The sequence below is a fragment of the Macrobrachium rosenbergii genome, chromosome 18 (genome assembly GCF_040412425.1).
Source record: "Macrobrachium rosenbergii isolate ZJJX-2024 chromosome 18, ASM4041242v1, whole genome shotgun sequence".
Classification (NCBI taxonomy): domain Eukaryota; kingdom Metazoa; phylum Arthropoda; class Malacostraca; order Decapoda; family Palaemonidae; genus Macrobrachium; species Macrobrachium rosenbergii.
Genome location: NC_089758.1, coordinates 25,402,231 through 25,414,270, shown reverse-complemented (window position 1 = coordinate 25,414,270; position 12,040 = coordinate 25,402,231). Strand labels below are relative to the sequence as shown.

Sequence of the window (12,040 nt, the reverse complement as noted above, 5' to 3'; positions counted from 1 at the left end):
GCGCAGCAACACGTATTTTTTTTTAAAACAAAGCGTTGCTTGAGATTCGATGGCTCCTGGCCATGCCAGTACTGAGCCGATTTTTGTTTGAGGACCGGCCCTGATTGGGTAATTGATCCCTCTGTAAGTTGGAGCCGACACGCTATGCCGTGTTCATTCCCGTCTCCCGTTTGTGGCGTCATTATGGTATTTTTTTTGTGATTGCTTTTATCTAATGAGACACATTCATATATATATATATATATATATATATATATATATATATATATATATATATATATATATATATATATATATATATATATATATATATATACATATATATAATACTATGCCATATTTATCAGAAATATATTTATTTGTATAGGTTTTTCTTGTATTAAGAGTGCCAGATTTTTGTCCTCATATATTCATATTTTGTATTCCATCTCCAAATACTGTTGTTATACCCAGACGGCTTAGGTTTCATTACCAACAAATCTTGAAGCATTAATTGACGCATGTAGAAGTTGCTTGTTGAAGCACAAACGGAACGATTTCGGAACAGAGACCAACATGGAGTGAAAACTGCCCCCTTCCCCCCAAAAAAAAAAAAAGAGGAGCAAAAAACAAAAACAAAACAACGTAGGGGCATGATGGGGGCGCCGTCGTATTCCATGAGCACGTTTCGAGGGCGTAACTCGAGCCAGAGGACTTAGGGAGAGTCCCTGTGGCTGATAAAGACTGTGTGTGACGGTCGCGGTATTGTTCTTCTTAACAGCCGCATCCCTCTCCTTCGGCTTCCCCCCCACCCCACCCCAGCAGGAGGGAAGGGATGGTCCGGGACCCCTACAGGAGGGGAAAGCAGCAATGGTTGATATAAAGTTGTTGACAAGAGGGAAAATAATGAAAAAACATTTTTTTAGGGCTAAAGTTGGAGGGAACAAGCTCTGATAAACCACAAGTGTCCCTCTCTGGTCTTGGGTTTGGGATTGGGAGGTATTGACAGTTGGGTGGTGCAGGTTTTTTCCAAATTCTATTGTATGGAGATTTATGTTTTGACGTTTAGAAATGGCATTGTTGATGGTATTACTGGACGTGTTGAAAATGCCATGCTGGTGCTCTCTCTCTCTCTCTCTCTCTCTCTCTCTCTCTCTCTCTCTCTCTCTCTCTCTCTCTCTCTCTCTCTCTCATATGTTAGCACACACATACACACGTATGTTAAGCCACAAACATCGTTAGACATGGAATTCCATACGCCCTTGAGCAGAAACTCTCATCAGTCATAATTCCCTTTAGGTGTAAGTTATTCACAAAGATAGTGAATTCGACATTAAACGATATTTATGACGTAATATTTGTGAATATAAGTAACTCGAGCATGTATAAGTAAAAAAATTCACACACACACACGTACATGTATGTGTGTGTGTGTTGCCCTACTTAACCAGATAGCAGTGCAATAGCCAGTTTTTGTTGAATCGGGTAACATATCATTCTAGTAAGAAAGTTCATTAAGCATAATCTCTCTAATCTAGTGAAAAGAGACACTTGAAATAACCAACTTTTTTTTGTCTCTAGCTCTCAATTTTTTTTTTTCTGTGCCGTGGACACGTAACTACAATATCAGGAAGTCTGTGTGATGATGATAGAATTAATTATCTGGTCCAGTGTTACAGTAATTTGTTTTAACACTATCCGTAAATAAAGCAGAATGTTCTTTAATATGAAAGTATCCTTCAATTTTCTAGTTAAGAGTTCTTCCAGGACGAATTTAATCCGTAGTTTACCCAATTTTGTGTCAGAACATTATTTTATTTTTGAGAATGAAACCTTTTACAGTTAAGATACATTATAATTATTCCAAAAATTACTACAATAATTGTAAAACCATTGTTACATAATTAATGTGAAGCCCAGTTTATTCTGAAAAATTAATTTCACTGACTTGTGAACTTTTGAAGACAAATGTTAGATTCCTTCAGAAATAAGACCCAAAAGAAACACAAATGAATATGAAGCCATCAGTAAAAGTAGATAATAAGTGGAGACAAATAAGAGGAGGAGGGATATGACTGATGACAGAACGAAAAGAAGGACGGTCCTCTTAAAGACGAATTAGGGGGTTGGATTTCTTCCTTTTTTTTTTTTCTTCTTTGGCGACTCCGTAGTTCTATGTCTGTCTCCGTCTCTTTCTTTGTAAAGTATGGTTGTATGCAAATGTAAGTCGGTTATGTATGTTTGTGTGTGTGTATATATATACAGTATATATATCTATATATATATATATATATATATATATATATATATGTATATATGTATATATATATATATATATATATATATATATATATATATATATATATATATATATATATATAATATGTGTACATGTATGTATGCAAATATATATACATATATATATATGATACTAACACAAGCATGCCCACTATGTTTAGATACTGTATACTATAAACCATGAGGACTAACTTGAATAAATACTTTAAACCAGTTGAACCACATTCAGGAAAAAAAGGTAAAACAAATGAGAAAAATCTGGCAATGCATAAAATTCTCAACATCCATTTCCTTCATAACTTGAAAAATTCTCATTCGAGTGTGACTTGACTTTAAAAAAAAATATATACGATCAGCCATCCGTAAAATGCAATCTCTTGCTTTGACTCGCTTGGAAGCGATTGGTTCTTATTGGCGATTTCCTGACTATTCACGGAGGAAAGTCAAAGAAACAAAGGGCCAAAGGAGGAGGAGGAGGAGGAGGAGGAGGAGGAGGAGGAGGAGGAGGAGGAGGAGGAGGAGGAGGAGGAGGAACTCGAGAACGAGACAGACACTGGAGTACGGTTTCCCCCGTCACTTCGTTGGACGTGTAAAAGGATCCGGGAAGCTGGAGGACAGAGAGAGAGAGAGAGAGAAAGGGGTGGGGGGGAGTAGAAGGATGGAATGGACGGTAATGGAGGTACATCGAGGGAAATATAGAAAAGGGGTATTATTAAATATCTTATCTTTGTGGAGGTTGAGGGGTGGGAAATTGATGTGAGTTGAAGCGTTGAGGAATGCTGTAAATGCAACATTGGAAATTTTAACGCTGCTTATTCTAGAAGAATTTCTATACTTCCTGACGATAAGAGGATGACGTTTGCTGAATTGATGCAGATACATAGAAGACTATATATATATATATATATATATATATATATATATATATATATATATATATATATATATATATATATATATATATATATATATATATATATATATATATATATATATATATATATATTGCTTGTTCTAATCAGTACTTCTTACAGGAAGAAAGAAGATATTATTTGAAATTTGGACTTGAAAAACGTAAGAATTAAACGCGTATTTAGTGCATGAAATAAAATTAAAGTACCGTATCATTTTCAAGATCTTCAGGGTGAGGGGAAAGTGAGATAAGCCGTATTTCGCCCGAGCAGGAGAAAGGAGTGGGGCCGGGTCGGCTTGGTGCAGGGTAGAGTTTGGGAAGGGGGAGGGGTCAAAGGATGCAATAAGAGCCTAATGTTAGGGTAGGATGCTATGACTTGGAAGTGTCAAGATTATGCGGGACTCTCTCTCTCTCTCTCTCTCTCTCTCTCTCTCTCTCTCTCTCTCTCTCTCTCTCTCTCTCTCTCTCTCCGCGCGTTAGCAAGAGATAAGAATTTAAGATTTTTTTCTGCACTTAACTCTCGTCATGTTTATTACTTTGTGAAGAAGAGTTTAACGTTCTTTTTTTCTTTATTTCCTCTCACGTTGTCACTTGCTGTGAAAGTATTTGCCATTAGCAGTTAGGTCTATCTCGAGAGCTATGTTTATGTTCGTAACATCGTTGGTTTTTTTTCATCTGTTTGCGTTTTTGTAACATTATGTTCATTTTTCCTCGAATTCTTATCGACGGAGTATCTCTAAAACACGAGAATGCGTTGCCTTTATTTATTTCCTTTTCTATTATATATAATTCGAATCTATTTAAAAGATCTATATGTGTCTTCTGTCAACAGCTGTATCAGTTCCTGCGACATATGTTACGACGAGTTGCTAATTCCTTTTATTAATCTTTTTCTGGTGATGGTCGAAGTCTCGAGTTATTTGTTTGTATTAATCTCTGTTTGTGTTTCTAGTCTCCCTACGTCGTGTGCAATTTGAGAACATTGACTACGGTATAGTGTGAATCTCTCTCTCTCTCTCTCTCTCTCTCTCTCTCTCTCTCTCTCTCTCTCTCTCTCTCTCTCTCTTTTAGGAATGTATTCATAATATAATACGATCAAAACCGTTAGAATCATTTGATCTTCTAGATTGGACAGCCACTTAAAATTAGCGAGAATGAATCTCTCTCTCTCTCTCTCTCTCTCTCTCTCTCTCTCTCTCTCTCTCTCTCTCTCTCTGCACTTTAACACAATATAATTTAGGATCAAAATTGCGTAGAATCAACCCTAAATACATTTCCTGCCGCATTAAGAAAAAATTGTGTCGAGTTCCGATTACAACTCTTTAAACTCGCTTAGACCTTGCGACCTTAAACTATACACAGGCAGTAATCACTCATGGGACGACTGCGGAAGCCAGCTTGTCGTAATGACTAGTAAAGGGTTCTCGTCGTGTTCACCATAAAATTTTGCGAGGGGGGAAAAAGCAAGACCGTAAAACATCCTGTGTTTGTAATACAATTCCCGGGGCCACTTGTGTTTGATGAGAGAAGCTCTGCTATTGAACTCTCTCTCTCTCTCTCTCTCTCTCTCTCTCTCTCTCTCTCTCTCTCTCTCTCTCTCTCTCTCATTTCTTCAAGTGATGGGAAAAGTTATGCTGCCATATGTCCTCCCACAGAAGTGGGGTGGAAGGCAGCACTACTACTTCTTATGGTTTTAAGGCTTCTTGCAGTTGTGTAGTGTCGTAATTAACTTGTTTTATAAAGTTTTTTTTTATTTATATTTTCTCTTGCTCTAAGATTATTATTATGATTATTATCATTATTATTATTGAAGTGTGTTGGTGTGAATTAATTACTCTCTCTCTCTCTCTCTCTCTCTCTCTCTCTCTCTATGTGTGTGTGTGTGTGTGTGTAAAATGGAAGCTTTATTCATATGCGTTTTGGAATATCTCACTTAAATTTTGTTCAAATTTAGGCATTTGTGAGCTGCCGAGAATTAAAATATTTTAATATTTAATCTCTTATAATCGTCTTTGAAATTAAGTAAATGAAGATAACATTGGAAGATCTTTTAATAGCGTAAATTTATGGATTCTGGTAATATTTGCTTTGTGTTGATTTTAGTAGTATTACCAAAATTTGGTGACCTCAGTTGGCTTTGATAAATTGGTTCCTTCCGGTGTCGGTGGCAATAAATTTATTGGCTATACTTTTTTTTATTTAGGTAATTGTTCTAACAATGATAATATTGCTGATGAATAAGATTACTTTATCTAAGGCCAGCAGAGTGACCGAATATGACTTGAGACATTCTTACTTCACGTGAAAGTTTTCAGTTATCCTTGTGCATTAACTGTTGTTATAATTACACAGCAACCGGTTGTTATCCTGTGAACCTAAAATGAGATTAGAAAAAACTAAGATTAAAAAAAAAAAAAAACTCATTCTGTAAAATGGGAGAGGACAAGTTGCGGCTTCCCAGATGGTGGGTGTAGATGGTGCCTTGTTGTGAATGGTGTCCGGTTTTAAGAACACCCGCCAGGCACTTTTGGATCGCATGACTCTCTCTCTCTCTCTCTCTCTCTCTCTCTCTCTCTCTCTCAAGTGCCCAGTTTTCTTGCATTTGTTGGATGTCGACTCCGCTGTTGGGATCACTGACTTTGGTCTTGTGGTTCTCTCTCTCTCTCTCTCTCTCTCTCTCTCTCTCTCTCTCTCTCTCTCTCTCTCTCTCTCTCTCTCTCTCACTGACTTTCTTGCATTTATTATTGACTATATCTGTGTTAAGATTTTTAACTTCAGTTTAAAGCTCTCTCTCTCTCTCTCTCTCTCTCTCTCTCTCTCTCTCTCTCTCTCTCTCTCTCTCTCTCTCTCTCTGGCCTCGTGGGTAGGTGGGCAGCGTATACAGCTCAAACTGAATGGCTATCGTTCAGTTCCTTAACCGGATGGGGAGTGACTGAATAATAATAATAGTAATAATAATAACAATAGGCACGTATCCTTAAAATCCACGAAGCCTCCGTTGATCCAAGTAGTAAATCATATACAGCTGTTAATCGACTGTTGAATCGACTGTTGTGGGTTGCACTTTGGGTGAAGAGAGAGAGAGAGAGAGAGAGAGAGAGAGAGAGAGAGAGAGAGAGAGAGAGAGAGAGAGTCAAGTGTATACTATCAAAACGGGAGGTCCTGTACAAAATTATCCTCACTTGCCCTCCCCCCCTCACCCCCAGCCCTCTCTCTCTCTCTCTCTCTCTCTCTCTCTCTCTCTCTCTCTCTCTCTCTCTCTCTCTCTCTCGTTATGGAGGGTTTTATCCTTATTAAGAGCAGGCCCTCGGGAAGGCTTCGGTAATTTAGTTTTTACCGGAGCAATTTATGCATTTGTATGACCGTTGCTTGAGATTAGGCCTATGTATAATAGAAGCAAATAAATTAGTCATGAATCATTGTAGAAGTAAATGAATAGATAAATTAATGTTGAGAAATTCTTTCTTATTGCTGTTATTAAATAATAACAGTTGAGAATGATTTAAAAATAAAAAAAAATATTAAGGAAAGAAGTGTTATCATTAACTAATTTGAACCATCATTATTATTATTATTATTATTATTATTATTATTATTATTATTATTATTATTGGATTCATATAATATAAGACTTACTAAAGTGCTGTTTTAGAATCAGGATTGGTCGAAATATCAACTTCAGTTTTGACAGTATGAAAGCTTTATAATGTTTACAGTCATCTTACAAGGAGTCTGGCATACCCAAGGTCCTTGAATCCTTGAATTTACTGACAAGATTTGAATCCCGACGTTTTAAGCTGTTTATGGTTATTGATCAGAGTTAATGCTAAGCTTCTTAAGTTTGTTATTCCCCCTCCAAGGCTTAACCATACCACCTGGGTAGAATTTCAGCCAAGCACAGGCGAGGATCCTGGAAGACTGCTTGAGTGTCTGTATCGAAAGCAGAGATACGGCGGTTGTGTATTATTATTATTATTATTATTATTATTATTATTATTATTAGTCGAGGTAACATAATTACCGCTTCAGACTTGGTTAATCTACTCAAGACTAAATATACCAAAGTAATCAAATATACCAAGGACAAATACAAACGAAGATCAAGTTCAGAAATTCAGTCTAAACGAAACGAAAAAGACTACAATCATAAGAAGCCAAACTGAATTGGGAAGCTGCAGTAACAAAATCCTTTCCTGGGAATCAAGAAAAAGGGTAGATTTTACTTAAAACGCGACGTTTTAGCACTAGAACGAAAATAACTGAACAAGTGCATAAGCGCAAATACGTGAATGAATCATGACTGCACTTTCGATTAAAATGAAGCTTGTAAAAGAAGTTAACAAATGAAAGTACAAATGACCCATACATAGGTCATATCGTTTATTCTCTCTCTCTCTCTCTCTCTCTCTCTCTCTCTCTCTCTCTCTCTCTCTCTCTCTCTCTCTCTCTCTCTCCCAGCACCTAGATTTCCCACCAGCTATAGCAGCTGCGGGGCAGATTGACACAATAGTCCGCGGCTGGGTATTTTGACCCTCGGGGTCTGACGGTCAATTCTTGTACCTCTTCCCCCCACCACCCCTCTCAAGGCCCGATCCCGGTAACCCCCACTCCCCCTCCACACCACAGAGTATCACCTGCTTCCCTGTCTCTCCTGTCTTTCTTTACCGAGCCGAGGATTTGCTAAATAGGCCTACTCAGAGCCGTCTCGTCTCGTTGGGTTGTACGACGGTACATCTGCTGCTACTGCTGCTGCTGCCGGTGTTCCGTCTCCCCCAAGAGACTCTCGAGCAAGTCTCTCTAGGTATCTTTTAATTTTGTTCAGCCTAAAGCGGTAATTATCGTCTTGAGATTTACCGTGAGTGTGTGGCTTTCGGAAATGCCACTGTCCAAGACCGCGTGGTTATTCCAAACTTTCTTTTACTTTCTTTTTGTATTGTGGGGGGTGGGTGTTTAATACGTATATTACATTTGTATTAACTCATTCCCCATTTTTTTGTAATTTGCAGAAGTTTATTTTAATTTGTACTTTTTGCCTGTTGTGGTTTTAAGAGTTTCAGTCTGAACAGAGTATTGGCAAAGCGAATCTCTTTAAGCAAGGTATTAAGCCACATATCTTCATTAGTGAACGTTACGTCCATGCGGAACTAAGAAAACAAAAATCACAATTATTACCGCAGTTAAGGAAAAACACACGATCAGATTTGACGAGTCTGAACCAGGCTGAGGAGCAAACTCGACTTGGAAGCGCAGCATTTGGAATTAGTGGCTTTTAATGGGTTATAAAATAGATATCTGCGATCTCGAGGTAGGCCCATGCTGGTGGTCAGATAGGGAAGGTGATAACGGGGGTGAATGCGTCCAGCCACCTACCTTACCTCACCCAAGACCCTCACCTCACCTCACCTTACCTTACTCCTTACCTTGCCCATTCGACCAGCTCGCTTGACGAATGCGATTTTTTTTTTCATTAAGTTTTATTCAATAAATTATTTACAAAAGATCAACAAATCTCGAACTACATACATTTACATTTAGAGTACATAGCTCTCAGTATTACAAAAATTCTTTGTGAAAAGCTTCAGCGTTTTATCTTTTAAAATAGTTTTGGCATCTCTCTGGCTGTGATTAAGAAAGTTCGACTTGTGGCGCTGACGGTTTTTGCATTTTATGTATCTTGGCTGAGAGAGAGAGAGAGAGAGAGAGAGAGAGAGAGAGAGAGAGAGAATCTCCTTAGTTGATATTACTACCGTCAAGCTTGCTTAATATTTTTGTGCTGTTACTGAAGCATATGATCATTTAAATTTGAATAGACCTTATACAAAAATTATGCATTTTCTTAAGGACCCTTCACTCTCTTGTTCGATGAAAAGATGTTGATGAGTTTGAGAAAGGAGCAAATAATAATAATGATAATAATAAGAACAACAGGTTTGTACGAAATATCTGCTGTTCTTGTACAAATAGTAAACCTACTGATATCCAAAAATTGTAATCTGTCAGGAATAGATTTTGCAGAATAGCTGTCACTTTTGCTGTAGTTATTGAAAAGCGATTGCTGCATAAGTATGATGTGTTATGGAACGTAGAATTTTATGCAGTAAGTGCTGGCTAGAATTGGATACTTAGTTGATGATGTTGCAAACCAGTTTCTCTCTCTCCCTCTTTTTGTCTTAGATTATTGTCGTAGAAATCGATTTTATTATTAAGAGTAACAGTTGCAAGAGTTCAGCCTAAGGTGGAGTTTGTGTGTGTGTGTGCGTGTGTGTGTGTGTGTGTGTGTGTGTTTTGGTTTAACAGACCACACTTTTATTTTTTTATGTTCTTTTCTTTGACATTGTCATCTGCTATTTCCTTGTGATTCTCGCTTCTCTTCTCTTGCACTTTGAGTAGCCATTTTGGCCCCTTTTTTTTGTTGGATGTCAATCCTGAATAATAATTGTAATTATACTTGCCTTCCGCCTGTCTTGTAATTTTTTTTTCTTTTAGAAATAAACGTCTTTTGGACTGCCATTCCTTTTCACCTTATTGAATAAAAAATTATTTTAATGTCATTAATATTATTTTTTTTTTCATTGTTCGTTGTTTTTATTTGTCAGGATTCATTGCAAGTAAAAATATTTAACAAGGTTCAAAAGGTTTTTATCATAGGCCCAAGCTAAGCTTTGAGAGAGAGAGAGAGAGAGAGAGAGAGAGAGAGAGAGAGAGAGAAAGGGTCGGGCTGCCCTCACCTCAGTGAGTTTGTGCAAGTCCCTATTATGCGCTGTCATTGTGGTGGACAGCAAATGGTCGTGATTAATCCATTAGAGGAGATATTGCACAAGATAGGGGCAGCGTGCAGTTCTCTCTCCATATACAGTAATTTCTTTGATCTGCTCTACGCTTTTTCTCAAATGTTTTGCAAGGTAGAGATTTTACATACATACGTTTTATATATATACAGTATATATATATATATATATATATATATATATATATATATATATATATATATATATTGTATGTATGTGTATTTGTATGTATAAATATTAAGAAATGTTTTCCTCCCTGTAAAGATCAAAAGTATACGCTAAGGATAATGAAGGAGGTGTTTATTATATTATGAAGTAAAGTTCTTTGATCGTAAACACATTCATGAATTTTATTTTGTTCAAATTTATACTGTTGCATTATATCAACATTCCTTTTGTCTTTACATCAAGGAAGACGCTTTCATTTCAGTTTGATAATTCAACTTTATGAGGGATTTCGTATTTTTGAGTCTCGTAATTAAGTCGAAATAAAATTCCTTTGCAAGGTTTCCTGGTTTGCCTTCGCCTTATCGGTTGTTGGAACCTTTTCAGAAGTAGTAGTAGTTCTCTCGAAAGTTTTGGGAGGAGGGTCATTCGGGCCATTTGATGAAGGGACCGATTTAATTAATAGGTAGGACTTTTTCGAGTGGTCTCTCTCATTTGGCCCTTGTTCAGGATGTCGGGCCTCCAGATTCCTGGGGGCGGGGGTTGGGGCGCTGTTCGATACCCCGAGCGATGAGGAGGCGTAGGTGGGAATTTATATGCCCCCTTCAGGAGTAATCTGGGCAATTTGATACAGGATATCTTCCTCGTTAAGTGCGCTTCGGTGAACTCTCTCTCGCAGGATCTCACGGGTCATCTTGAGGAAAGACGATAATTAAGGCTTCAGTCTCTCTCTCTCTCTCTCTCTCTCTCTCTCTCTCTCTCTCTCTCTCTCTCTCTCTCTCTCTCTCTCTCTCTTTGAGGTATTTTATCTGGGATAGGCTTCGTTTCAACGCCCTCTCAAGGAATTCCTTCCGCGTTGAAGGTGCTAAAGTTTAGGCTTTGAATATATATAAATTGTTTGAGAACCAATGACTAAAATCATTTGTTTTTCCTTTTGGGGAGATTCCACAATTCGGACAATTTGAATTTTCATTTCCCACCACCCTTAAGAATGCCCATAAATATAAATGGCCATCCGTCCTGTCGTCAAAGGCCATTATTAAGTCGTTAGACATTCAAAAGGGTTTTTTGGCCATTTTCTAGATCCTGTTATTTCATTGAGATAACCTCCGGTCACTCGACAAGAGAGCTGCCTTGACATGTCCTGAATTATCATTTTGTATATTCCATCTGAATGTTCAGCAGTTTTTTGTTTTTACTTATCTGAAAATGGTTTCCAGCAGACATTTCTTTCATTACCCTTTTGGCTGAAATTTTACATAAAGATTGCAGACCTTTCAAAGTGATTACGCCTGTGAAATGACCCTCCGAACCCATCCGGGTCAAAGGTCAGGTCTTATAACTGACAGTACCTAATTTTGTACCTTACTGCCTCTTACGCGTAACCCTCACATATTACTGTGGAAAAAAAAAATATATTATGCCTTGGGCCAGCCTTTTAAATTGGAATGACATTTAAAGTAATGTTAAGTAGGGTCGCAACCAAGACCCCTTGTAAAAGAGTGCAGGAACAGGTCAAGAGGAAGGTATTTCCTGTCAGGTTTCCTGAAAGACTTCTTGGTATTTAGTGACTTGAATGTTTTAGGGGATTCATGCTTTTTTTTTTTTTTTTTTTTTTTTTTTGCAGTTTCGTAATTGAGTAATTATTTAGATATTATGGCCTTAAGCGCAAGTACCTATATAAGAATTTACCTTGACAGCAATATGTTTATTCAATATCAAATTTGTGTTAAGAAAATTTCCTGTTTAATGAGGGAAACTAAGTGATGGTTCCGGAATATTATTTTAAAGTGAAATTTGTAATTTATTGAATTTTGTGATGTATTTACATATTCTTCCTTGGCTGCAGTTTTTTGTTGTGTATTATGATATATTCAGTATTACTCACAGTGGCTTG

The 12,040-nt window shown here is 37.3% G+C and overlaps 1 protein-coding gene across 10 annotated transcripts in view; it reads left to right on the top strand.

The window, feature by feature from the left end:
• The window catches only part of LOC136848220 (caskin-2-like), a 640,470-nt gene that overhangs the window by 514,307 nt on the left and 114,123 nt on the right, over positions 1–12,040 (top strand). The gene's annotated exons all lie outside the window — the stretch shown is intronic.